Raw genomic sequence first — 23,445 nt, forward strand, 5'->3', positions numbered from 1 at the left:
TCCCCATGTTGATCAGGCTGGTCTCGAACTCCTGACCTCAGGTGATCCACCTGCCTCAGCCTCCCAAAGTGCTGGGATTACAGTCGTGAGTCACCACACCTGGCCTGAAAAAATTAATTAGTTAATTAACAACACAAAGGAAGACAGGTGGTTGGTGAGGTAAAATTAATTAACAGCACAGACATGTAGAGAAAATCAGGTTAAAACTGATAGAGATGATGTTTCCTGGGATGGTCAGGGAGGCAGCTTCTCAGAAAGGGTGAGACTTGAGTCTAGCTCTAGAGGGAGGATAGGGCTTACAGAACATTCCAGACAGGGGAAAGAGGGTAAGAAACCAGCAGAAAAGCCATTGGTGATCCATGGATATGGAATAGATAAATTTGCTCGGAGTAAGATCCTCCAGAGGTGAAGTGCAGATTAGGTTGAAGAGTCAGCAAGAAGGGGCTGGGCGCAGTAGTTCACACCTGTAATCCCAGCACTTTGGGGAGGCCAAGGCAGGCAGATTACCTGAGGTCAGGAGTTCTTAGACCAGCCTGGCCCACATGGTGAAACCCCGTCTCTACTAAAAATACAAAAATTAACCAGGTGGGGTGGCGGGCGCCTGTCATCCCAGCTACTCAGGAGGCTGAGGCAGGAGAATCACTTGAACCCGGGAGGCGGAGGTTGCAGTGAGCTGAGATTGTGCCATCGCACTCCAGCCTGGAGGACAAGAGCAAGACTTCGTCTCAAAAAACAAAACAAAAATAAAGAGTCAGCAAGAAGGGGAGAGTTTAAAGGGACTTGAATAGCAAGAAAAGGAGTTTGGACTTGGTTTCACGGTCAATTTAAAATTACATAACTTTTTGTAAAAAGGGGAATATGTTCACAACATCATTTAATATTAAAGGAAGAAGAGGCAGGCTGGGTGTGGTGGCTCATGCCTGTTATCCCAGCACTTTGGGTGGCCGAGCTGGGTGGATCACCTGAGGTCAGGAGTTTGAGACTAGCCTGGCCAACATGGTATAACCCATTTCTACTAAAAATACAAAAATTAGCCGGGTGTGGTGGCGGGTGCCTGTAATCTCAGCTACTCAGGAGGCTGAGGCAGGAGAATTGCTGGAACCTGGGAGGCGGAGGTTGCAGTTGCACTCCAGCCAGGGCGGACAACAGCAAGACCCCGTCTCAATAAATAAATAAATAAATAAATAAATAAATAAATAAATAAAAGCCAGGCGTGATGATGCATGCCTGTAGTCCCAGCTACTCAGGAGGCTGCAGTGGGAGGATTGCTTGAGCCTAGGAATTTGAGGCTGCCATGATTGCACCACTGTGCACCAGCCTGGGTGACAGAGTGAGACTGTCTCAAAAAAAAAAAGAGTTAATTAATTACATAAATACATAAAAAATAAAGAAAGAAGAGGCCAGGCATGGTGGCTCATGCCTGTAATCCCAGCACTTTGGGAGGCTGAGGCAGGAGGATGGTTTGAGGCCAGGAGTTTGAGAGTAGCTTGGGCAACATAGTGAGACCCTCTCTCTACAGTAAATAAATAAACAAATAAATAAAGAAGAGGTTCAATAGCCAGATATGGTGGTGTGTGCCTGTAATCTCAGCTTTTCAAGAAGGATATTAAGGTGGGAGGATTGCTTGAGTTCAGGAGTTTGAGGCCAGCCTAGGTAACATAGTGAGATTCAATTTCAATTTTAAAAATAAATAAATAAATAAAAATAAAAAGAAGAGACCAATGTTTGCAAGGTGATTCTTTGAGATAATTGGTCTCCACCTTTCTTTTTTTTCCTATTTAATTTTTATTATAGGTTCAGGGCTACATGCACAGGTTTGTAGGCCAGGCACGGTGGCTCACGCCTGTAATTCCAGCACTTTGGGAGGCTGAGGCGGCTGGATCACGAGGTCAGGAGTTTGAGCCCAGCCTGGCCAACATGATGAAACCCCATGTCTATTAAAAATACAAAAAATTAACTGGGTGTGGTGGCTGGCACCTGTAATCTCAGCTACTCGCGAGGCTGAGGCAGGAGAATGGCTTGAACAGGGAGGCAGAGGTTGTAGTGAGCTGAGACCACACCACTGCACTCCAGCCTGGGCAACAGAGTGAGACTCTGTCTCAAAACAACAACAACAAAACCAGGTTTGTTACATAGGCAAGTTGTGTGCCATGGGGGTTTGATATACAGATTTCATCACCCAGGTAATAAGCATAGTACCTGACAGGTAGTTTTTCGATCCTCTCCCTTTTCCCACCTGATTTCCAACTTTCTTTATTTTGCCCCCCTGACTTGGAAAGCCTCTCCTTCTCCATTTTACCTAAATTAATCTGGCTCTGGTTAAGACCTGTTTAAGTTCTAACCCAGGCTTTCAAAAAACCTAACAGATCTCTTCATTTTCTGAGGTCTGGCTTCCATTTGGTAATTTGCCTAACGTTATTTCCCTCAGTATTTTGTTAATTCCTAAAAAGCAGGAACCATGCTGATATTGTGTGTCTTCTTACCATGCCTAAGAAGTGTTACATTTCTTTTAAAACAAGGAAGCAAACTGTAAAGCACCAAGTGCATGATCTTAATTTTATTTATTTATTTGAGTGGGAGTCTTGCTCTGTCGCCCAGGCTGGTCTTGAACCCCCAGGCTCAAGTGATCCTCCGACTTCAGCCCCACAGAGTAGCTGGGACTACAAGCTCACGGCACCACTCCAGGCTAATTTTTGTTGTTGTTGTTGTTGTTGCAGTGGAGTCTCTCTCTGTCACCCAGGCTGGAGTACAGTGGCAGGATCTCGGCTCACTGCAACCTCTGCCTCCTGGGTTCAAGTGATTCTCCTGCCTTAGCCTTCTGTGTAGAGGGACTACAGGCATCCACCACGCCCGGCTAATTTTTGTATTTTTAGTAAAGATGGGGTTTCATCATATTGGTCAGGCTGGTCTGGAACTCCTGACCTCAGGTGATCCACCCGCCTGGGCCTTCCAAAGTACTGGGATTACAAGCGTGAGCCACCGTGCCCGGTCTAAAAGTCTTTATGTTGTAGTTGTTTTGTATCTATTCCTCATCGTCCTGGGGACAGGGATACCATTTTACACATCTTCCCAGAGTCAATCACAGTATTTAACAATTACTGTATGTACTCTATGGATAAGATACCTGAAGATTGATTCTCTTTATCGTTAATGTGTGGATTGTATCAGGCAAGTAAAACCCCTATCATCAAAAGTCTAAAGTTATTAAAGGGAGTGGAAGAATACCATCGGGGCATATTTTTCTCGAAGGTGTGATACACAAATAAAATAAAATTAATATATAGTGAAATCATCACTGTATTTAGAGTCAAAATGCCTTGCCTGTGTTCCAAACTATGGGCCAGTCAACCTACCTGGTGCACGGTTTCCTCATTAGTTTCTTCAGAGAGTAATTGAGATATTGCATAAGCTAGCACTCAGCATACGGCAGGCAAATACTGCTGGATTTCTTCCTTCCACTAAATGAGAAGAAAATAATGACTCCCACATTTACACGTTTTAGAATATTTTATTTTGCGTCAGCGGATATAGAAAACGAGGGATGAGAGACTAAGAAAGGAAAGGGGCAAAAAGGCAAGGTGTTAAGCGGATTGACCCAACGCTTTCATTGATATCCTCCCCAATTTCCTGGATCTTGGGTCTAGCTCTTCACGCAGGCCTCCAACCACACCGGTCTGTCCGGATCTCCCTCCCCGTCAGTGCCGGCTGTCCCCACCAAGCGCGGTCTCATCCGCTCCCCCGCTCCCACAGCCCACTTTTCCCAGGCCTTTGGCCATCCCGCGCCCTGTAGGAATTCACCTGCACAGAAACAGCCAGGGAAACCGTCCTCCCTCCTTGGAGCCCGCCTCCCACAGCCCCGGGCTCCCTCCCCCGCCCCCGCGCCACCCCGGCGCCCCGCCCCGGGCGGAGAGAGTCGGGGCGAGGGGAGGGCCTGCCAGGTGAGGCGCGGCCACCCTAGGCCTCTCACTTCCGCCCAGGTGAGGCAGGGCCGACACCGAGCCCGCCCGACCCGGGCTCCCACCTGCTCCTCCAGCGCACCAGGTAAAGCGTGGGGTCCCGGCTGTGCGGTGCGCACTTGCCCCTGGGGGTCCCCGCTCCTGGAGGCCGGCCAGGCGCAGCTCCCTCGCGGGCTTCCCGGGCCTGCCTGCCCTGTCCCCGCGCTCTCCCCGCCCGCCCGCCTGGAGTGGGTGGGAGCCGGAGGAGGAGGGCGCCGCCGGGCGCTCAGAGGGGCCGCGGCTGGGATGGGGCGCCCGCTGCGTGCGCCCGCGCTGGCCCGGGAGGCGGGGCGGGGGCGCCGTCCTCCTGCGTCGGGCCCGGGTGACCCCACGGTGGTCCCCGCCCCGCCGCGCAGGGCTCGCCGAGGCCGCGGGCAGGGAGGGGCGCCGCCCCGCCTCCCCAGGCCTTTCGGGCCTCAAATCTCGGCCCACTGGTATTCGGGGGTGGCACGGATCCGATTTTGCGCCCAGATCGGTGCCCATGTTTCGCTCCCAGAGGTGGGCGGAGTCTTTCCCTCCATCGGTGGCCGTGGAAGGAGGGAACGGGGTGAGGGGACAAAGAGGAGGGGGTGCTCAGAGCCGGGCTGAGTGGGCGACTTGGGCTCGGCCGCGTCCCGTAGCGGAGGTTCCCAAACCAGCGGTCAAGCCCTGGGCTCTGCCAGCCTTGCTGCGTAGAAAGGGAGGTTCGGTCGGAAAGTGCTTCCAGCCTTAGGGGAAATTCTTGGATTCCTGCTTTTAAATCAAGCTCAAAAAAGCGTTTTCAGATCACTCCCACCCTCCAAAGCGCCCCAGTCGTCCCGCACGCAGGCCGAATTAAGTGAACACCCCTTCACCTGGCACTTTGTCATATTTCCGAGTGACTCTTGCACTTTGGATTCGAGTTTGTTGTTTACTGACTTGCCTCTGCCATTTAGAGGGTGCCCCTTTCAGGGCCTTATTTCTCGACTGCATTTAGGGTCTGGCTATTGGTAGGTGCGCGACAAGTGTTTCTTAAATGATTGAAGAAGCCTTTGGAAACCCTGAAGGACAATGTCGATTCCACTGAGGATAATACTACCACATTCTGGGCTAAATTCCTATTGGCGGCCAATTAATTTGCACACATCTATTTGAAAGAAGTGGAGGCAGGGGCAGCAGTTAAGAACTTAAATCTGTTTGCAGCATTAGAAAATGTTAGGTGAGATTGAGCCTTTTAGCTAAAGTGAACTTTGATGTTTTTAGGGCCCATAATGCCTTTAAGATGTTGTTAACAACAACAACAAAACACTCCAAATATGTTGAATTTATTTGGGAATGAGAAATGAGGATTGTAGCCCGAGGGGCACAGCCCTGGCAAGCCATATATGCATGTAAGAGGGGAGGGTAAAGGGAAACTTTTATTGGCAAAGTAAGTGCAGATAAGCTGCTTGAAAACAGAGTTTATTGGTTTTGCAGACTCCAAGTCAGAGTTGGCCATTGTCGAAGATGCCATTACTGGGCAGGTGTTATGGAGAGCATCTTATCAGGCCTGGCACCCTGCCTCATGCCTGTTATCTCAGCTACTTAGGAGGCTTAGGCAGGAGGATCGCTTGAGGCCAAGAGTTGGAGACCAGCCTGAGCAACATGGCTGTCTTTACAGAAAAAGCTTTTTAAATAGTCAGGTGTGTCGGGAGGTTGAGGCAGGAGAATTGCTTGAGCCCAGGAGATGGAGGCTGCGGTGAGTGGCGTTTGTACCACTACACTCCAGCCTGGGTGACAGAGCAAGAACCCTGCCTCAAAAAAGAAAAAAAAAAAAAGGGAAAAAAGATGATCTTATCTTATCTTATCTGAATTACTGCATTCCTAAAGAAAGAATTTCTTAGGGGGTTATTTTAGTTTCTTGAGATCTTTATCTCAGACATGCAAGCATGAGCTTTCTCCCTCATGCTCTTCATCTCTAGTTTGTTTGGGTCTGAGAAAAAGTGATTTTGACCTGGTATCTGCAACTTTCACAAAAATAATAAGAAAGTTAATAAATATGGAAATACTTATGGATAGAACTTAGAACTTATAAAAGGAGTTCTGAAGAGATTTGTCCTTACTAGTCCAGATCCTATTAGGGGTAAGAGGAAAAACACAAACTTTTTCCTCTGCTCTCACACCACTGCAATCAACACTGAAGATTTCTGTGACCAAATAAATGTGTGGGGTAATCAGTTCTGCATCAAACAATAGCTGAGCATCTTCCAGTTCGATTCTGATACTGTCTACCTGGGGATAGTGTCAGATCCCATAGGACTGCCCCCACTTCTGATGCCAATCACAAGTCCTAGATTGTTTTACCCTGGCTTCTGACTAACCACCTATAAATTGGGAATCCCATAACCCCCTCCTCTGGTTTGGTTAATTTGCTAGAGCAGCTCACGAAACTCAAGAAAACACTTATTTAGGTTTATTACTAGTTTATTATTAAGAATATTACAGAGGATACAAGAGGAAGAGATGCATAACGTGAGGTTTGAGAAGGGGCATACCACATTCCAGGAACCTCCGTGTGTTCAGATATTGAGAAGCTCTCCCTACCCCATTTTCTTGGGCTTTTTATGGAGACTTCACTGGGTAAACATAATTGAAGCATGGAGTAGGGGAAACCCAGCAATGCCTATCTGTTCAGATTTTTCTTGGCCTCTCTCTGTAGCATTCCTTCCTCCAGGGTATGGGCAGGACCCCTTCTTATGGGGGTCTTACGACCTACAGTCAGACAACGGAGGTCAGATAATTTTTAAAAATATTTATTTATTTATTTATTTTGAGACAGAGTCTTCCTCTGCTGCCCAGGCTGGAGTGCAGTGTCGTGATCTCAGCTCACTGCAACCTCCGCCTGCCGGGTTCAAGTGATTCTCCTGCCTCAGACTCCGGGGTAGCTGGGATTACAGGCCTGTGCCACCATGCCTGGCTAATTTTTGTATTTTTAGTAGAAACAGGGTTTTACCATATTGGCCAGGCTGGTCTCGAACTCCTGACCTCAAGTGAGCCACCTGTCTTGGCCTCCCAAAGTGCTGGGATTACGGGCATCAGTCACTGCACCTAGCCAAAATTATTTTATTTTAATTAATTAATTAATTAATTTAGAGACAGAGTCTTGCTCTGTTGCCCAGGCTGGAGTGCAATGGTGCTATCTTGGCTCACTGCAACTTCCACCTCCCAGGATCAAGTGCTTCTCCTGCCTCAGCTTCCCGAGTAGCTTGGATTACAGGTGCCTGCCACCACGCCTGGCTAATTTTTGTATTTTTAGTAGAGATGGGATTTCACCATGCTGGCCAGGCTGGTCTCGAACTCCTGACCTCAGGCGATCCACCTGCCTTGGACTCCGAAAGTGCTGGGATTACAGGCGTGAGCCACCAGACCTGGCAATTATTTTTATTTTTAAAACTTTTTATTCATTTTATTTATTTATTTTTGAGACAGAGCCTTACTCTGTTGCTCAGGCTAAAGTGCAGTGCTGCCATCTCCACTCACTGCAACCTTCACCTCCTCTGGTTCAAGCGATTCTCCTGGCTCAGCCTCACAACTACGTGGGGGCGTGCGCCCCCGTGACCAGATAATTTTATTTTATTTTATTTTTTTGTATTTTTAGTAGAGACAGGGTTTTGCCATGTTGGCCAGGCTGGTCTCGGACTCCTGACCTCAAGAGATCTGCCCGACTAGGCCTCCCAAAATGCTGGGATTACAGATGTGAGCCATCATGCCTGGCCTCTTTAAAAAAATTTTTAGTAGGCCGGGCGCGGTGGCTCAAGCCTGTAATCCCAGCACTTTGGGAGGCCGAGACGGGTGGATCACAAGGTCAGGAGATCGAGACCATCCTGGCTAACATGGTGAAACCCCATCTCTACTAAAAAATACAAAAAACTAGCCGGGCGAGGTGACGGGCGCCTGTAGTCCCAGCTACTCGGGAGGCTGAGGCAGGAGAATGGTGTAAACCCGGGAGGCGGAGCTTGCAGTGAGCTGAGATCCGGCCACTGCACTCCAGCCTGGGCGACAGAGCAAGACTCCGTCTCAAAAAAAAAAAAAATTTTTAGTAGAGACTGGGTCTTGCTATATCGCTCAGGCTGGTCTCGAGCTCCTGGTCCCAAGCTGTCCTCCCGACTTGGCCTGTGAAAATGTTAGACTTACAGGCGTGAACCACCCTTCCAGCCCAGAGAATTTCTTTACAGCCAGCTTCAAGATGGAAAAGCAGGGGAAGATTAGAGTCCTGCCTTGGGGAGAAAAAGGAGCAGATGAAAGGAGGGGCAGGAGAGTGTCAGACAGATTTCTGTTTTCTGAGGACTGCTTCTGAGACCTAAAGCGCCCCACCAGTGTAACAAAAGACTGTAACAAGAGTCATGGGAGTTATGAACCAGGAACCATAGATGAAAACCAATATACAATATCACAAGGAGGTCACATAAAATGGGTTTCCCATCAGAAAAATAGTTGTGTTTAAAGCTGAATAGAAATTGTATTAAGCTCTCTTCTGCATTTAATGAAACCGTAATAAGTTTAAGCCATGCATTAATATTTCTGTAACTGTAAAGCTAACATATTCATTGTAGAAAAATTGGAGAAAATTTTCAAAAAAGGAACTAAAAGTACACAAACTATCTACTATTGAGAGGTAACCACTAATAACATTAGGATGTATTTTCTTTCCGATTGCATTTTTAAAGTTAAAGAGAAAAATCTGTATATATGTTCTCATAGTGAATTCGCATTTAGAACCTTGTGATTCTGAGACAGTGGTTCAGCATTTTCTAGTTCTTACAACTGCATTTTTACTTAACAGCATTTAATCATTATCCTTACACTGAACAGCCAGCAGTCTGAATTTACTTGCTTTGTTAAAGTTTAACAAGAATACATTAGGTTGGGGAAGCCAAAGTGGGATTTAATTTGTTCACTTAAGACTTTGCTCCCCTTGGTGAGCCAACTTGGTAAGTTTTTTGAGAAACGGGACCGATCTGCCTTGATGTTTGCATGACCATTGCTATGTTTTTTTCCTTAGGGTTTTGTGTAGATTTGGATGCCTTTTTAAAAGCCCTTATTTTAGGTTCTGGTGCAAATGGGGAGAAGTTTAGTGCCTGTCAATACCCTTCCTTTTAAGTCAGTGGGATAGATCGATGCTGAAGATGTGGAACTCACTTATTTTTTGTGTTTGTACAGCTGTCCAGCCAGTAAAGTTTGGAGACAGGGAATTGGGTCCACTTACCATGTAACGCTTGACAAGTCATTTAATTCTGGTCCTCCAGAATCTGGTCCCATTTGCAAATGGTCTGCCTTATAGAGATTTGGCAAGGTTGAAAGAAAATAATGTTCAAGAATGTGTCTTGTAATCTGTAAGCTATTATTCTCCTGCTTTTTGTTCCTCCCTTATGTTTAATTCCAGTAAAATTATGGAATTGTGATCTTTTTATTGGGAAGAACTCAAGTTTGTGAGTGCTCTTACTCAGATAGTTACTTTAAGAAAAGGCATAGAGACCATATGAGCTGAATTGATAAAGAATTCTTTTCTAAAAACACGGTGGAGGAAGAAAAAACAAAAACAAAACAGGAATCTTTCTGAAAAGGTATAGATTAAAACTTTACTACAGTAAGCCACTCTTACACATGGGCATGGGCCACTTTATATTGGGTTACTTAGGATTGAAATGTGCTGTAAATGCACAATACACACAATATTTTGAACAGATGTCTTGTAAAGGAAACTGAAATATCTTATTTTTATTTTTTGAGACACAGTTTCACTCTATTGCAAAGGCTGGAGCCGCCTCCTGGGTTCAAGTGATTCTTGTGCCTCAGTCTCCCAAGTAGCTGGGATTACAGGCGTGTGCCACCACGCCCTCCTAATTTGTGCATTTTTAGTAGAAACGGGGTTTCACCATGTTGCTCAGGCTGGTCTCGAACTTCTGACCTCATGATACACCCACCTCAGCCTCCCAAAGTGCTGGAATTACAAGCATGAGCCACTGATCTGAATATGTTTATTCTTAAGAGGGTTTAGTTTACCAAAGCAGTTATACTCTTATGTGTATAATGCCTTTTATTATTATTATTATTATTTTTTGAGACAAGTCTTGCTCTGTTGCCCATGCTGGAGTGCAGTGGCTTGATCTCCGCTCACTCCAACCTCTGCCTCCCAGGTTTAAGCCATTCTCCTGCCTCAGCTTCCTGAGTAGCTGGAACTGCAGGCATGCACCACCATGTCTGGCTAATTTTTTTGTATTTTTAGTACAGATGGGGTTTCACCATGTTGGCCAGGCTGGTCTTGAACTTCTGACCTCAAGCGATCCACCCACCTCAGCCCCGCAAAGTGCTGTGATTACAGGCGTGAGCCACCGCACCTGGCCATGTAAATGGATTAATACTCCAAATTATAGGTCCTCTCTATAACCTCCGCCCTTGTACTCACTACAATGGTGAAACATTTTATTTTTTAGTCTTCTCAAACCTAACTTACTGATTACACACTAAAATCTCTGCTACAGTAATTTAATTATTAGCTTTTGCAGTGCCATGATCATGGTTCACTAGCCCTGACCTCCTGGTCGCGAGGGTTCCTCCCACCTCAGCCTGGACTACCGGCATGCACTACCATGCTCAGCTAGTTTTAGTTTTTGTAGAGATGGAGTTTTGCCATGTTTTAAATCATTTTGATTGAAAAGAGGTACTAATAGTAGCTATCATTTGTTGAATGTGTACTGTGTGCTAGGCCAAATGCTCTAAATTATGCTCTTTAGTCTTTTCAACATACATATGAAGCAATTTTTTTTTTCTTTATTTCCCCTGAGATGGAGTCTCACCCTGTCACCCAGGCTGGAGTGCTGTGGCGCCATCTTGGCTCACTGCAACCTGCATCTCCTGGGTTCAAGCGATTCTCCTGCCTCAGCCTCCCAAGTAGCTGGGATTCAGGTGCCCAACACCACGCCCAGCTTTCTTTCTTTTTTTTTTTTTTTTAATTTAAACAGAATTTCGCTCTTGTTGCATTTTTAGTAGAGATGGGTTTCACCATGTTAGCCAGGCTGGTCTCGAACTCCTGACCTCATGATCTGCCCGCCTCAGCCTCCAAAAGTGCTGGAATTACAGGCGTGAGCCACCGCACCCATCCATGAAGTAATTTTTATTAACTCGTTTTTACAAACAAGGGGACTGAGGTGTAGGGAGATTTAAACAATTGGCCCGCAGAGATTTCAAAGCTCATAGGCTATAGAATTTCCCATATTTCAATAACTGGCTATTGAATCAGCTGGCAAAAAGTTGATTATTGAAGTAGACATTTAGTTCTAATCCTGTTTTTGTGTTAGTGACCAACAGGAAATGATCTAAATTCTCACCAACAGGAGATTGGGTGAAGAAAGTATGTATTCCTACTGTCGAATGTTACTTAGTTGTTACAGTGGCTGAGGAGGAACTGCTTATATCATCATGAGTAACACCCCCAACCCCAGCCTGGTTTTTTTTTTGGAGACAGGGTCTCACTCTGTCGCCCAGGCTGTGGAGTGCAGTGGTGTGATCATGGCTCACTGCAGCCTAGACATCCTGGGTTCAATTGATCCTCCTACCTCAGCCTCCCAAGTAGCTGGGAGTACAGGTGTGTGCCACCACATCTGGCTAATTTTTAAATTTTTTGTCAAGATGGGGTCTTGCCATGTTGCCCAGGCTGGTCTCAAATTGTGGCTCAAGTGATCTGTTTGCCTTGGCCTCCCAAAGTGCTGGGATAACAGATGAATAAATCTTAAAAATGTAAAGTTGACCTTAAAATAGCAAATTGCTGAAGAATAAGTATACAGTATGATGTAATTTATATAAAGTTTAAAAATCTGCTGAACAATAATATTGTCAACCGGGACAATGTGTGTTTTAAGAATTTCACATTTGAATTTTGTCTATATTGATTGCTTGCATTTGGGAAGCTGCCTCATAGTTCAAAGAAGTTAATGGAACCACTGTGAGATTAACATTCTCTAATGTAGGTTGCACTCTTAGAACCAAAGCAGACCAAGGTCCTGCCCTTGCTTTGACCCTCTGCACGCCTTACTTGGTTTGGTGGATAGCTTTTAGGCCTGGGTCTGTGGGCTTTCAGGGACAGGTTAGTTCATTTCACTTTAGCTTCCATTATTAATAATTAGTAAGTGTGGCTTTGACAATAGGGGTTGGTGGGCAGGGCTTCTGCCTGGTCTGCCTTGGGGTTATTTTCTGGAGCTTTTTTTTGAGATGGAGTTTCACTACTTTTGCCCAGGCTGGAGTGCAATGGTGTGATCTCGGCTTACCACTCCACCTCCCAAGTTCAGGCGATTCTCCTGTTACTGCTGCTACTGAGTAGCTGGGATTGCAGGCGCCCACGACCATGCCTGGCTAATATTTTTGTATTTTTAGTAGAGACAGGGGTTTCTCGATGTTGGTCAGGCTGGTCTTGAACTCCCAACCTCAGGTGTTCTGCCCTCATCGGCCTCCCAAAGTGCTGGGATACAGGCATGAGCCGCCGTGCCGGGCCCGTTTTTTGGAGCTTCTAATGAAGTTCCAGGACATAATGTGGTAGAAGAGGGAGATGAGTTAAGTGAATGTTGAAGGTCAGGTTGTAAATGTTCCCTCCATTTAAAATGTGAAGTATTCTCTCATTTTTAAAGTAGTTATCTACTAAACAGTCACTAACAGTGGAACCCCTTCCCCATGAAATTAACTCTCTCCAATGGCATCTATGTTTCCTTGCTTTGTTTTTACCTTTTTTCATAGCATCCCTTTCCCTTTTTTATTTTATTTTACCTTTTTTTTTTTTTTTTTTTTTTGAGATGGAGCCTCACTCTGTTGCCCAGGCTGGAGTGCAGTGGTGCAATCTCCACTCACTGCTTCCTCTGCCTCATGGATTCAAGTGATTCTCCTGCCTCAGCCTCCCGAATAGCTGGGATTACAGGTGTGCACCACGATGTCTGGCTAATTTTTGTATTTTTAGTGGAAACGGGGTTTCACCATGTTAGCCAGGCTGGTCTCAAACTCCTGGCCTCAAGTGATCCACCTGCCATGGCCTTCCAGAGTGCTGGGAGTACAGGCGTGAGCCACCATGCCCGACTCCTGATATGACCATGATTTCTGGGGAGAAGTTGGGAGTGCACAGTCTGCAGTATGGGTAAAATCGAACAGCATTTTTGAGGTGGAAACGAATCATTAATGAATAGTATGAATGCCCAGGTCTTGTTAATGGGCACTGGCTACATGATCAGAGACCTCTAAGTGTGAAAATTGCCCAGATTTTTTTGTCACCGTTGCTCGTTGGAGAAAGCTGCTACCAACCAGAATACAGAAGCCTACCACAGACAGGGTGTGGTGTCTCTAGCCTGTAATTCCAGCACTTTGGGAGGCTGAGGCAGGTGGAACGTCTGAGGACAGGAGTTCAAGAAAAGCCTGATCAACATGGGGAAAGCCCGCCTTTACTAAAAATACAAAAACTAGCCAGGTGTGGTGGTGCATACCTGTAGTCTCAGCTATTAGGGAGGCTGAGGCAGGAGGATTGCTTGAACCCGGGAGGTGGAGGTTGCAGTGAGCCAAGATTGCACTACTGCACTCCAGCCTGGGCAACAGAGTGAGACCCTATCTCAAAAAAAAAAAAAAAAAAAAGGGCTGGGTGTGGTGGCTCACGCCTGTAATCCCAGCACTTTGGGAGGCCGAGGCGGTGGATCACCTGAAGTTGGGAGTTTGCGACCAGCCTGACCAACATGGGAAAATCCCATCTCTACTAAAAATACAAAATTAGCCAGGCATGGTGGCTCATACCTGTAATCCCAGCTACTCGGGAAGTTGAGGCAGGAGAATTGCCTGAACCCGGGAGGCAGACAGAGGTTGCAGTGAGCCAAGATCGCACCATTGCACTCCAGCCTGGGCAACAAGAGCAAAACTCCATCTCACAAAATAAAAATAATAAAAGAAGGCTACCATATAACAGTTTAACTTTGTTCCTACAAAAGTGGCCAAGTTATAGGCAGAGTATTGATATGCTTTGGTTAACTTTGAATAATTTAATGAGAAAATTAGCGTGAGTTAACTGAATTATTCTGAAAAACTGACTCTGTTTTCATTTCTTTCTTTTTTTTTTTTTTTTTTTGAGACAGGGTCTTGCTCTGTCACCCAGGCTGGAGTGTAGTGGCGCCATCTCGGCTCACTGCATCCTCTGCCTCCCAGGTTCAAGCGATTCTTCTGCCTCAGCCTCCCGAGTAGCTGGGATTACAGGCACCTGCCACCACGCCCAGCTAAGTTTTGTATTTTTAGCAGAGGCAGAGTTTCACCATTTTGGCCAGGCTGGTCCTAAACTCCTGACCTTGTGATCCGCCCGCCTCGGCCTCCCAAAGTGTTGGAATTAAAGGCATGAGCCATGGCGCCCAGCCTTCATTTCATTAAAAAAAAAAAATTATGTTCATTGAAGCACTATTCACAAGTTTTTATTTCAGATTCTGAATTTAAAGTGGTGTCTTTCAACTTCAACATTTCCTGAATGTTCACTGTCAGGAGGATTTAAACATTGCTTAAACATTGCTTAGGCTTAAGCAATGTTAAGCAAACTGTCAGGATTGTTCTGGAATTTATATGTGTTTCCAAAATTCCAGGGATATAGTGGTCCAAAATATAGTATTTTTATATTTAAAGTGTTGGGAAAAGGTCTTGTCATTTGGTAGGAACACAAGGCTAGGACACCTGACTTGAGTCTGCATTTGTATAGCAGCAGATGTATTTATTTGAAGTACTGGTGAAGAGCAACCATTATTCTTTGGCTAGGAAAGTTTGTTTATCATTTAATCAGTACTTCCTAAATGCTGAACTTTGAGGACAAAAGAATGATAATTAGACACATCCTGAGCTTTGTACTGCAAAGGAAACAATAGAAACTTAAAGCTTCAATTTTTGAATAACTTCAGAAATCATGACTATATTTATGCTTGACATTGATATTTGCACTTGATATTGATAAGCATAAATATGATTATATTTACACTTGCTCATTGATTCTTCCAACTCCTTGGTTCAATGAGCTCTGGAAAATTCCCACTGGGGAGTTATGTGTGGTCTAATGGTGACCTGCCCCATTCACAGGTGTGGTTAGAGGCCGAACACCTGTTCTTTCCCACAGAGATTGCAAGTGATCTTTTTCTCCCCAAATTTCAGCTTAGGCATATCATATATCTTAGTAAATCAGTGGGGAGTTACATTCTTGTGAGGTGCTGGGAGCTCAAAAAGCGTGTTTTGCAGAATCCTTACTTTGCCTAAATTCTTGATCTGTTATATATATTTTATTTTTATTCTTTTTGAGACAGAGTCTTGCTCTGTCACCAGGCTGGAGTGCAGTGGCATGATCTTGACTCACTGCAGTCTCAGCTCACTGCAATCTCCACCTTCCCGGTTCAAGCAATTCTCCTGCCTCAGCCTCCCAAGTAGCTGGGATTACAGGCACGCATCACCACGCCCAGTTGATTTTTGTATTTTTAATAGAGATGGGGTTTCACCATGTTGACCAGGCTGGTCTCGAACTCCTGACCTCAGGTGATCCACCTGCCTCGGCCTCCCAAAGTGCTGGGATTACAGACGTGAGCCACCATGCCTGGCCTATGTATTTTATTTATTAAGTTTTTTATCTTAATCAGATCAAGAGTTTAATAAAATATATATAATAAATATAATAAAATAAATAGAGAATATAATTTAATTTAAAATTAAATTTCTTTCTCTCTTCAAATACTTCATTAATTGCCATCGGCCTAGGCCTTGTTAAAAAGCCACAATATTATAATAATTTCCTTCAATCACATTCTACAGTGAACCAGATATGAAAAATTCATGGCACAAACTCTCTTGATCAATGATGGAGTGGAAGCTCCCAAGCATAATAAAGTTCTCCTCCTCTGGAGGCTGTCCAAGTATAAGGACAGTAGTACAATGTGGCATCTTAATTTCTAGCTGTGATCAATTGTAGGTAGCCTATCTATGACAAGTTAGACTCAGTTTTACCATGTCAACAAAGTTGAAATCCCCCTCCATAAGCCCTGTTGGTTTCTTAACTAAACAGGTCAAGTTTGAATGACCAAAGATTTCATGTGACCATACTCTGAGTGAGACATAGGTTCCATTTAGCCTGAGTGCTGTTTGATGGATAGTGAGTTGCAGAGTTACTTGTGTTTCTTCCTTCTCTTGTCATATACTCTTTTTCTATCACAGCTAACTGCACCCTCAATTTCCTGGGGTCAGGTGATTCTCCCACCTCAGCCTCCCAAATAACTGAAACTACACCTTTGCCACCATGCCTGGCTAATTTTTTTTTTTTTTTTTTTGTAGATACTGGATTTTGCTATGTTGCCCAGGCTGGTCTCAAACTCCTGGGCTCAAGCAATCCACCCACTTGGGCCTTTCAAAGTCCTGGGATTACAGGCATGAGCCACCATGCCTGGCCTTATGTACTTGTAGAGCTTTAATCTTCTTCCCTAGACATTTCTTTACACCATGGAATTGTAATTTTCCAGGCCTGCTCTGTGGGCATAGTTTAAGCTTACTAATTATGAGTCAGAGACTTGGGTTTCATGGTGTGCACCTGTAGTCCCACCGACTCAGGAGGCTGAGGCAGAAGGATCTCTTTAGCCCAGGAGTTCAAATGCAGCCTGGCAACATAATGAGACTGTTTCTAAGAAAATAGAATAAAATAAGAGAGGTAGATGGCCAACCAATTTCTACCCTTAATCCTTACCGAGGGATACTCCACTGTGGTCTCCAAAATGTGCAAGATGATCCATTAAGAGGTTAGGAAGATGGCAGGGCGCGATGGCTCACGCCTGTAATCCCTGCACTTTGGGAGTTCGAGGTGGGTTGGTCACGAGGTCAGGAGTTCAAGACCAGCCTGGCCAAGATAGTGAAACCCCGTCTCTACTAAAAATACAAAAATTAGCTGGATGTAGTGGTGGTCACTTGTAATCCCCACTCCTTGGAAGGCTGAGGCACAGAATTGCTTGAACCCGGGAGGTGGAGGTTGCAGTGAGCCGAGATTGCGCCACTGCACTCCAGCCTGGGCGACAGTGAGACTCCGTCTCAAAAAAAAAAAGAGCTTAGGAAGATGACAATAAAACTTTAGCATTTTTACCTTACCCTCAAGTTTCTATGTTATGTTTTAAAACATATGTTAGTATAGTAGTATTTGTTTATTTTAAAATAAATTGAGATACATGGCCAACACATTTTTACTGATGGGAATGTGTGTTTTAAAAAGTTTGAAGACCACTAATCTATACTATTATCAGAATTACCTTTTAAAAATAGAAATCTGGACTCAGTACTTCCCTACTTAAAAGCCTTTAATTATTTCCTGTTGCTAAAAGGATAAAGACCAGTCTGCTTAGCATTATTTACAAGGACCCTTTCAAATTGCTCTATCTAAATCAGTGCTTCTCAGACTATCAGTGGTGAAAGATCAGGCTCCTCACTCTATAATCTTTCAAGAACTGATATTTTTGTAAAATAAGTTATTAGAAAAAATGAAATTTTAAAAAGACATACAAAATAAGGCCAAGTTTTTTTTTTTTTTCTTTGGGACAGACTTTCTGTTGCCCAGGCGGGGGTGCAATGGTGTGATCCAGGCTCACCACAATCTCTGCCTCCCGGGTTCAGGCAGTTCTCCTGCCTCAGCCTCCCGAGTAGCTGGATTACAGGCACCCGCTACCACGCCTGGCTAATTTTTGTATTTTTAGTAGAGACGGGGTTTCTCCTTCTTAGTCTTGAACTCCTGACCTCAGGTGATCCACCCGCCTCAGCCTTCCAAACTGCTGGCGTTGCAGGTGTGAGCCACCGCACCCAGCTGCCAAGTCTTTTATTACTAAATGTAAGACATTTTACTCTGCCATATTGCAGGAAAGTTTCTGAATGTTCATTCCCAATTTCGATACCTGTGCCTTTATAGGCCAAGCATCAGTTTGCAGTTTATACTTGGAGTAATAGTTGTCTTTTTTCCCTTTTCTGCTACTTCTAGATACCTTATATTAGGTCCTTTAAAGCTAGTTATTGTTTTCACAGAAAGTCATGCACTTTTGCACCTGTATGCAGTGGTTCTTCAGTTGTGATCTCTGGTCTAGGAGCATCACAGGGTCACCAGAGAACTTGCTAGAAATGCAGATTTTCAGGGCCTACCTCAGACCTACTGAATCAGCAACTCTGAGGGTGGGACTCTGCAATTTCTGGTATAACAAGCCCTACAGGTGATTCTGATGCATGCTAAAGTTTGAGAACCACTAACCTAGGGTAGCCTTATATATTACTCAAACCAGGACACTTTTATTTTTTTATTTTTTTGGAGACAGAGTCTCTTTCTGTCACCTAGGCTGGAGTGCGGTGGCATGATTTCGGTTCACTGAAACCTCCGTCTCCCGGATTCAAGCAATTCTTCTGCCTCAGCCTCCCAAGTGGCCGGGACTGCAGGCATGTGCCACCACGCCTGGCAGAGTTTTGTATTTTTAGTAGAGACACGGTTTCATCATATTGGCCAGACTGGTCTCCAACTCCTGACCTCAAGTGATCCGTCCGCTTCGGCTTTCCGAAGTGTTGGGATTACAGGCATGAGCCGCTGCGCCAGGCCTAAACCGAGACACTTTGGAGAACAAAGAGACTGAAATACAGCACTATTAATAATGATGCTGGGTAAAGTGCGACTTGAGGCTGTCAAGAGCAAACGAGGACTGATGGTCACTCTACTTTTGCTATTTTACTTTATTTTATTTATTTATTTTTTTGAGATGGAGTCTCGCTCTGTCACCCAGGCTGGAGTGCGGTGGTGTGATCTCGGCTCACTGCAACCTCCATCTTCTGAGTTCAAGCAATTCTCCTGTTTCACCCTCCTGAGTAGCTGGGATTACAGGTGCCCGGCACCACACCCGGCTAATGTTTATATTTTTAGTAGAGACAGAGTTTCTTTTTTCTTTTTTATTCCTGAGACAAGATTTCGCTCTGTTGCCCAGGCTGGAGTGCAATGGCGTGATCTTGGCTTACCACAACCTCCGCCTCCCGAGTTCAAGCAATTCTTCTGCCTCAGGCTCCCGAGTAGCTGGGATTACAGGCATGCACCACTACCCCCAGCTGATTTTGTATTTTTGGCAGAGACGGGGTTTCACCATGTTGGTCAGGCTGGTCTCGAACTCCTGATCTCAGGTGATCCACCCGCCTCAGCCTCCCAAAGTGCTGGGATTACAGGCATGAGCCACCACCCCCGGCCAGTAGAGATGGTTTCACCATGTTGGCCAGGCTGGTCTTGACCTCCTGACCTCAGGTGATCCCCATGCTTTGGCCTCCCAAAGTGCTGAGATTACAGGTGTGAGCCACTGTTCCTGGCCTGTTTTTTTTGTTTGTTTTTGAGACAGAGTGGTGCTTTGTCACCCAGGCTGGAGTGCAGTGGCATGATCTCAGCTCACTGCAACCTCTTCCTCCTGGATTCAAGTGATTCTCTCGCCTCTGCCTCCCAAGTAACTGAGACAACAGGCGTGCGCCACCATGCCTGGCTAGTTTTTTATATTTTTAGTAGAGATGGGGTTTCATCATATTGGCTGGACTGGTCTTGAACTCCTGACCTCGTGATCCGCCCGCCTCAGCCTCCCAAAGTGCTGGGAACAGGCATGAGCTGCCATGCCCGGACTGTTTTTTTAATTTACAATGAGAGAGTTTTCTGTTGTGTTCTCATTCCAGTACTCCTAAACTTTTTAGGTGGGGTTTAGTCACTCTTTCTTTATTATTTTTCTTAGCACATGGTACACACCTCTGCTCTGCTATTGTGTGTATATGCCTTATAGTACAATTATCCCACTGTGTGGCTTGTAGACTGTCATAGCCATCATTTTTTTGGTCACTTTTCCTTTTTTTTTTTTTTTGATTTTGCTCTGTTGTCAGACTGGAGTGCAGTAGTGCAATCATGGTTCACTGCAACCTCGATCTTCTGGGCTCAAGCAATTTTCCCACCTTAGCCTTCCGAGTAGCTGGGACACAGGTATGTGTTAGCAGGCCTGGCTAATTTTAAAATTTTTTTTGTAGGTACTGGGTCTCACTATGTTGTCCAGGCTGGTCTTGAATTCCTGGACTCAAGCAATTCTTGCACCTTGGCTTCCTAAAGTGCTGGGATTACAAGTGTGAGCCACTGCATTGGGCCCTATTTTTCATTATTTTTAGTTTTGTTTTTTGAGACAGAGTCTCATGCTGTCGCCCAGGCTGGAGTGCAGTGGCACTATCTCAGCTCACTGCAGCCTCAACCTCCCAGAACCCAGGTGATCTTCCCACCTCAGCCCCCTGAGTAGCTAGGACTACAGGTGTGCACCATCACACCCAGCTAATTTTTGTATTTTATGTAGATACAGGGTTTTGCCATGTTATCCAGACTGGTTTCAAACTCCTGGGCTCAAGTGATCCACCTGCCTCTGTCTCCTAAAGTGCTGGGTTTAGAGGCATGAGCCACCACGCCTGGCTCCCTAGTTTTTAAATTATAAAATTAATACCTGCAGCATGTAAGGTTGTAAAATGGAAAGTTTAATTTTTAAATCTCTCCATCCTCACATCTACTTTCTAGAAGTAATCACTATTACTACATTGACTATCTTTCTAAATCTCTCTTTTTTTTTTTTTTTTTGATATGTGTATCTAGCTATGTTGACCATGCTGATGTTGAACTCCTGGGCTCAAGTGATCCTCCCACCTCAGCCTCCTGAGTAGCTGGGATTATAGGCACATGCCAGCATGCTTGGTTTAACTCTTCTTCTAGAAACCTACACACACACATTTTTTTTTTCTTACAAACGTGAAAATAATGCACTCATTCTGAAACTCTGTTTTCCTCATTCAGTTGTGCATATTGGATAACTTCTCTGTGTTAATGCAAAGGGCTGAATTGTCAAAGCATCTTCATATGAATGTGAAATCTTACCCAACTCCAAACCTTACTCATGATTCAGAGGTTAGAGGCAGAAGCCAGACAGATGAGCATTCCTTCCTGGAGGAGCCCCCAGCCAGCAGGCACAACTTCCAAAAAATTTCACTTTCTTCTACATTCGGACATATTATCAACATACTGAAAACAGTTATATATGACTGATATGAAGTCACTTCTTCATGTATTTATGATAGACTTACTGTAGTTTTTTTTGAGATGAAGTTTTGCTCTTGTCGCCCAGGCTGGAGTGCAGTGGCACAATCTTGGCTTGCTGCAACCTCTGCCTTCTGGGTTCAAGCAATTCTCCTGCCTCAGCCTCCCGAATAGCTGAGATTTCAGGCACCCACGACCACGCCCAGCTGATTTTTGTACTTTTAGTAGAAACAGGGTTTCACCAAGTTGGCCAGGCTGGTCTCAAACTCGTAATCTCGAGTGATCCGCCCACCTCGGCCTCCCAAAGTGCTGGGATTACAGTAGGGCCACCACGCCCAGCCCTAGTGTAGTTCTTAATTTGTTTACAGAAGTAAAATTCAACCTCGGAACACAATTTTTTGCTTTGGATTAACAAATGTTTTTCCTAAAGAAGCCTTTTCTGTTTTGGGAATCTCTAGTTTTTGTTGTTGTTTTTTAAAGAGTCAGTGTCTCCCTCTGCCACCCAGGCTGGAGTACAGTGGCATAATCATAGCTCACTATAGCCTCGAACTTCTGGGTTCAAGCAATTCTCTGGCCTCGGCCTCCAAAGCCACTGAACCTGCTAAGGGGAATCTCTAGTTCTCTATTCTCTTAGTTACACAAATAGAAAATGCCTGTGATTATCTCCTGTTTTCCGGCTAGCCATGCCCCAAACATCCATAAATTCTCAGATTATTTACAGAAGGCAGTTAAGGGAGACCAGATCTATCCTGATATTTTAAAATAAGAGACCCTTTCTTATCTATTATAAACCTTTATCATGTTTACTAGGAAGTCAGCTGTCGTGCAGAGAATCCCCCAAGCTTGTCCAACCCAGGACGGCTTTGAATGCAGCCTGACACAAATTCATAAACTTTCTTAAAACATTATGAGTTTTTTTTTTTTTTTTTTTTTTTTTAAAGCTCATCAGCTATCGTTAGTGTATTTTTTGTGTAGCCCAAGACAGTCCTCCTCTTCCAGTGTGGCCCAGGGAAGCCAAAAGATTGGACACCCCTGCAGCTAAACGAGTGAGTCACAGGCTTGCTGTTAACCCTTTCCCCCTCATTCCCTTTTCAATACATTCAGACCTATTTCATCATTTTAATTGCTGTTTTTTTGTTTGTTTGTTTTTTGGTTTTTTTTTTTTGAGACAAAGTCTCGCTCTGTCGCCCAGGCTGGAGTGCAGTGACACGATCCCAGCTCACTGAAACCTCCACCTCCTGGGTTCAAGTGATCCTCTTGCCTCAGCCTCCCAAGTAGCTGGGATCATAGGTGCCTGCCACCACGCCCAGCAAATTTTTGTGTTTTTAGTAGATGGGGTTTCACCATGTTGGTCAGGCTATTCTCCAGCTCCTGACCTCAAGTGATCTGCCTACCTTGGCCTCCCAAAGTGATGGGATTACTGGCGTGAGCCACAGTGCCCGGGCTGATTGCTTTTGATAATTTACTTTTTCCAGGAGTTTTGCTATTAAAAATGCAGTAAATACCCTTGCACACACATCTTTGTGCCCCTTTGCCAGTATTTCTTTCAGAGTGACACTCAGAAGTAAAAATTACACACTCTTTTAGGACAACTTAGCAGTGTCAGTATACATTGTGCAAATTTTTATTTCCACCTATTTTTTCATGACATTTGGAGTATAAACTATTATTTTCTCTAATAAATCAATAAATGTCAAAATCAATAAATGTCAGTTGAGATTTGGCAGTAAATAAAATGTCATCTTATTGTTTTAGTTTGCATTCTTTGATTTGGAGAGGTTGATGTGTTGATGACCAGCAGACCGCTCCTGTCAGTCCTGTTGGGCTGTATGCTGCTATATGAGAGTACAATGCTGTCATGACTGCCCTTCTGTTATTCACAGATACCTCTCGCTGGGTAGTTGTATGAGTTGTACAGTGGAGATGCTGAGCGCATCAGAAGTATTTCTTTGATGTTCTATTCAGCACTTCTTTTGGTATTCCCATTGAATCCAGTGAACATTTGGATGGAATACTTAGACCTTTTATCAATGCCAATGGCATCCTTTATTGGTTTTCAATATGCTTTTTTGCTCAATGATCTCGAATTAGAAGATAAAGATCTCATTCAGCCACCATATCCAGGTTGATGTGAGAAAATTTTGATTGTATAATACTCATATTTCTTTGATGGTTCATTACAAGTGTGTATCACTAGTAAAAATCACTGAAAATGTCTAATTTTGGTCATACATAGTAAAGGGTTTTGCTAGCCTTTTGAGTTTTTAATTATGTTACATTTTAGGTTAATTTCATCAAATCACTGGAATTAAGGAAACATTATCCATAGAGAATGCCACTTTGAGTGGTTTCTTTTTTCTTTTTCTTTTTTTTTTGGAA

General features: G+C 44.6%; 1 protein-coding gene across 6 annotated transcripts in view; it reads left to right on the plus strand.

Annotated features, from left to right (window-relative positions):
* Positions 1-3,959: 3,959 nt before the first annotated feature.
* The window catches only part of PATJ (PATJ crumbs cell polarity complex component), a 426,007-nt gene continuing 406,521 nt past the window's right edge, over positions 3,960-23,445 (plus strand). For 4 of the 6 annotated variants that reach the window (XM_050752580.1, XM_050752940.1, XM_050752817.1 and 1 more), the window contains exon 1: positions 3,960-4,041. The gene's annotated coding sequence lies outside the window, so the exon portion shown is untranslated. Of the gene's footprint in view, positions 4,042-8,057; positions 8,924-23,445 lie in introns of those variants that run through there. The other 2 variants (XM_050752722.1, XM_050752671.1) reach the window with 2 other exon arrangements.

The sequence above is a fragment of the Macaca thibetana genome, chromosome 1 (genome assembly GCF_024542745.1).
Source record: "Macaca thibetana thibetana isolate TM-01 chromosome 1, ASM2454274v1, whole genome shotgun sequence".
In the NCBI taxonomy this organism is placed as follows: domain Eukaryota; kingdom Metazoa; phylum Chordata; class Mammalia; order Primates; family Cercopithecidae; genus Macaca; species Macaca thibetana.